The sequence below is a fragment of the Pan troglodytes genome, chromosome 11, assembly GCF_028858775.2.
Source record: "Pan troglodytes isolate AG18354 chromosome 11, NHGRI_mPanTro3-v2.0_pri, whole genome shotgun sequence".
NCBI lineage: Eukaryota > Metazoa > Chordata > Mammalia > Primates > Hominidae > Pan > Pan troglodytes.
Genome location: NC_072409.2, coordinates 42,802,851 through 42,808,532, shown reverse-complemented (window position 1 = coordinate 42,808,532; position 5,682 = coordinate 42,802,851).

The following is a 5,682-nucleotide window of genomic DNA, read 5'->3' as shown; positions in this document are numbered from 1 at the left end:
GAATTAAAAAGGTAATAACTCACTCCCCTAAATCCAAGAGAGAAGAGCTTTCTTCTGTTTCTCTTGCAGTATGCCAATGAATTGAACACAGTTACCATGTATAAGACATTTTTGTTGCAAGTAAATGAGAACTATCCCATCTATGGCTTTTTTTTAAAGTTTATTATTTATTTATTTATTTTAAACACAGGGTCTCACTGTGTTGCCCAGACTGGAGTGCAGTGGAGCAATCATAGCTCAGGGCACCTCCTGGGCTCATGTGATCCTCCCACCTCAATCTCCTGAAAAGCTAGAACTACATGTGCATGTCACCATACCCTGCTTGGTTTTATTTTTAGTTTGGGAACTGAGAGATACAAGTTGCTACAGAGAAGGAAAATCCACATCTTGCCCTTCCATCTCTCTAACCCCTATTCCAATTGCTCTGTGTGTGCCTCGAGCTCTCCTCTCCTCTGAGGAGAGGAAGTGTATTGCTAGGTAACCTGGACCAGGACAGGCCTGGAGTCCATTTCTATGGTATGAGTCCTTTTGCTGTGTGGTCATAGGTTCATTCATTTGAAACTTTTATGGTTCCCTGAATGTTTTCTCCTTAAAGAAACATCTGTAATGCTTGTTTCCAGTTGTATCTCCCATTAGAATGTAAGCTGATACGGTTTGGCTGTGTCCCCACCCAAATCTCATCTTGAATTGTAATCCCCATAATCCCCTCGTGTCTAGGGAGAGACTTGGTGGGAGGTGATTGGATCATGGGGGAGGTTTCCCCCATGCTGTTCTCATAATAGTGAGTGAGTTCTCACGAGATCTCGTGGTTTTATAAGGGGCTCTTCCAACTTCATTCTTCACTCTTCCCTCTCCTGCCACCATGTGAAGAAGGTCTTTGCTTCCCCTTTGCCTTCCGCCATGATTGTAAGTTTCCTGAGGCCTCCCCAGCAATGTGGAACTGTGAGTCAATTAAACCTCTTTCTTTTATAAATTACCCAGTCTCAGGTATTTCTTTCTAGCAATGTGAGAACCAACTGATACATAAGCTCTGTGAGGGCAGGGACAGTTTTTGACTAGCCCAGCACTGTACACATAGCACTTAGCACAGTGCCTGACCCAGATTGTGTATGCACTCTATTATTGTTAAATGGTGACAGAAGCTGCTATCTTTGTAGCATGAAGGTCTTGTGAAACCTGGTAGAGCTGCAGGAGGTCACAAAGAAGCCATGAAACTAAGGACTGAGAATTATTAAGGATTAATATTTTTATTAAATATTTAAAATGCATTTATTGTAGAGCAGTCTTTAAAAGTGATTTCACTACCACATTTTTATTGTTTGCTGCATGTAAATTTATAAGGTTTCTATAGCATATAAAAACAGATATAAACATTTTCTTATTTTGACCTTATATTTGTTATTTATTTCCTAAGAAATATTGAGAAAGAACCACCGACTATACTCTTCCTAGGCTCTACACTATATATGAACTCTATACATGAATGAAGACAGTGTGGTCTTTGGGCTATAGGGCCCCCGCCTCTGTCCTTCCCGTACCTTGAGAAGCTTCTGGGGGCCATAGCATCCTATCAGTAAATAAGTTGCTTTGTAATATGCCATCTGCCCATCCTATTCACTCCACTGTGACTGCCATCCATATGATCCCTGAGGGGTTAGGAGCTGTGATGGATGTCTGTGTCTTGTCTGTTCACCTTTCTCCCCACTTCATCAAAGAAGAGCTGCTTCCACCTCTCCAGCCTTAGGTTTCAAATGCAGCTTTCAAGTTCTTCCTCAAGCTCCTTTCTTGGGCTAAACCCTGTTGACTAAGGAAGTGCCCTGACCAGCCTTCAGTCAGCCCTAGGGTGCCTCCCACATTCATCCGGCTATGGTTGATTGCTTCCGGTTAGGCACCTGACCTAATCCTGATCCATCATGTCCTTCCCTGGGATTTGTTAAAGTGTAACCAGAGAAAAAGATTTGATCATCCTCTGATGTGATGCTGAGAGATAAGAGGTATATAGGAGCCTGGAAACCTCTTAGTCACCATGTGGACAAAGCCAGCCTGAGCAAGGTAAGCGAAAATGCAAAAAGCAGCAGGTGGAGGGAAAACCTTGGCAGGGCTGAGCTCTGTGTTCCAGTTCCTTGAGGCCCAGCTGCTTGTGTCCCCACCCTGTTCCACTGGCTTCCATTTCTTTTTGTTCCTGCTTTCACGTTATTTCGTTGGAGGTTTATAAGTCAACTGAAATCCTTTTTACTATAAGAGAAGTATGAGTACATACGTAGGCACATCAGTGTGTTTTGTACCAAATATCAATCAATATTCTTTGAGGTCTTCAGTACTGTGAAAAAGGGGATTTATATTAGGGCTGGAAAAGGTTTGCTGGGACGTAAGAAAGAATTTTGTGTCCTCCCACACATTAACTCACGAGGAGCTTTCAGAATACCATGTCCCAAAGGGCTCATGACATCTCTGTGGACTGCACTGTATGACTGGCCTCTCCATTCCTGAGATGAGGTCATTCACACACTTTCTGACCAAATCCATGTGCCAGGGGTACAAAAAGGAAGACACAGTCCTGCCCTCAAGGAACTTCTGGTCTAACATCTGAAACAGATACATAAATAGATTGTTACAATAACGTTTGGTTTGTAGGATGACAGAGATATGCAAAGACTTGTGGATCACCAGGGACGCTCAGAGAATCACCAGCGTGGCGAGTGGAGACAGCTTCAGCTTGGGTTCTCAGCTCATAGGGACACTGATTTATACACTGTTCCTGTGAGTCATCATTAAGCTTGGGGGGAGTCAAAAGTTATTCACCGATTTTCAGCTTTGTGGGGAGTTGGCATCCCTAACCACTACATTGTTCAAGGGTCATTTGCGCATATATATGTGTGTGTCTGTGTCTGTGTGTGTGTGTGTGTGCTGCTTTTGTCACAGAACAAGTCATAGCATTTTTTATGTTCTTAGAAACACTTTACAAATGTCATTTTTGATTGCTGCGTGAGGAGCATCCTGTGATGAGGTAAACTTTACTCACCAACCCTCCATCCGGGGCCTCTGCCTCGCTTCCAGTTTCTCTCACCGTTATAAATCCCATGCCTACTTTTCACTGCTCACAGGTTGCCAACCCATTAGCTCACTGATATGTGGAAGGAATGCAGGGAAGTTTACAATCCAAGTACCAGACCCATGTTCAGATTATGAATTTGCCCAAGAAAATCAAGGAATCAATGGTTTTGAAACTCCAATTATCTGTATGGTGTACGCTTCTAGCATCCAGAAGACAAAACCTTCTGGGTACTAGAACAAAGAACCAAGTGAACGAATTGAAGAGAAATTTAATTTGCTCTGAAAGCGAATTCAGTAATCATGTGGAAGCTGACCTACGGAACATCCCACGGGAAGGTTTATAAAACAGAGACAAAGATGACGCGAGAGCTTTTTTACAAAAGACCTTATTTCTCTGTCTCTTTTTTTTTTTTTTTTTTGAGACAGAGTCTTGCTCTGTCGCCCAGGCTGTAGTGCAGTGGCACCATCTCGGCTCACTGCCAGCTCCGCCTCCCGGGTTCACGCCATTCTCCTGCCTCAGCCTCCCGAGTAGCTGGGACTGCAGGCGCCCGCCACCAGGCCCAGCTACTTTTTTGTATTTTTAGTAGAGATGGGGTTTCACCGTGTTAGCCAGGATGGTCTCGATCTCCTGACTTTGTGATCCGCCCACCTCGGCCTCCCAAAGTGCTGGGATTACAGGCGTGAGCCACCGCGCCCGGCCACAAAAGACCTTATTTCAAACAGGCTTTCTCCGCTTCCGCACAGGTGGCTGAGACCAGGCAATGCTTTGCTTAGACATTGCAGCTACTGTTGTGGAGTGCTGGAGCCCGGTGCTGGGCAGCTCCTCCAAGCTCCTAAGGGGCTATTACTACGTCTGTTTTACAGATAAGAAGAAGGAGGCTTAAGGAGATTAAGCCTCACGCTCAGAAGGTAACACATGGCTTTAGGGAACAGGGCTGGGCTTGTGTCTAATTCGAAGTGTGTGCTTCTAGCCCTTCCCGACTCCAGGTCCCCTGAATTCATGCCGGCAACTTGAGGGTGACCACAGCAGAGGGAGCTGCACCATGGAGGCAAATGCTGCAAATCAGGGCTTTTGTTGTTACTGTTGTTGAGAGCTGGTTGTTCACCACTGCACTATTCTGCCATCCTCCCAATCTGGTGTCTTTGTCAAATATATACAGATTTTTTTCTTTGAGACACCGTCTCCCTCTGTCATCCAGATTGGAGTGCAGTGGTGTCATCATGGCTCTCTGCAGCCTCGACCTCCTGGGCTCAGGAGATCATCAGCCTTCCGAATAGCAAGGACTGCAGGTGTGCACTACCATGCCCAGCTCATTTTTTAAACTTTTTGTAGAGAGGGTTTTCGCCATGTTGCCCAGGCTGGTCTCGAACTCCTGGGCTCAAGTCTCCCAAAGTCTCCCAAAGTCTCCCAAGTCTCTCCAGTCTCCCAAAGTACTGGGATTACCGGCATGAGCCACCACACCTGGCCCAGATTTTTTTTTTAATGGGGAAAAGCAATAAGACATATAGAAAGAGAGACTTTGTCCAATGACAAGACATCCATCTGTTGCATCACATCAAACAATTGATAAATTCAATTCCAAACCTTTATACTTCTCTGATTGAATTCAGGGTTCTCCATGTGTGGTCTCCAGGCCAATGTCATTGCCGTCACCATCATCACCATCACCATCATTACCACTTAGCATTATAATCATCACCACCACCACCATCACCACCCATCACCACCACCATCACTACCACTGTCACCCCCACCAACACCAACACCACCATCACCACCACCACTACAATCACCATCACCACCACCACCACTACCATCACTACCACCACCACCACTACCATCACCACCATCACCATCACCACCACGACTACAATCACCATCACCACCACCACCACCACCACTACCATCACCACCACCACCATCACCACCACCACCACCACCACTGCCATCACCATCACCACCACCACTACCATCACCAACACCACCACAATCACCAACACCACTACCATCACCACCACCACCATCACCACCACTACCATCACCACCTCCACCACCACCATCACCACCACCACTACCATCACCACCACCACTACCACCACCATCACCATCACCACCACCACCATCACCACCACCACCACCATCGCCACCTCCACCACCACCATTACCATCACCACCACCACAACCATCACATCACCACCTCCACCACCACCACCACCACCACTGCCATCACCACCATCACCGCCACCACCGCCATCACCACCACCATCACCACTACCATCACCACCTCCACATCCACCATCACCATCACCACCACCACTACCATCACCACCACCACTACCACCACCATCACCACCACCACCACCACCACTACCATCACCACCTCCACCACCACCATCACCACCACCACTACCATCACCACCACCACCACCACTACCACCACCACCACCAACATCACCACCACCACCACCACCACCACCATCACCACCACCACCACCACCATCACCACCACCACCACCATCACCATCACCATCACCACCACCACCACCACCACCATCACCACCACCACCGCCACCACCATCACTACTATACCACCACCATTCCATCACCAACATCATGACCACCAGCAC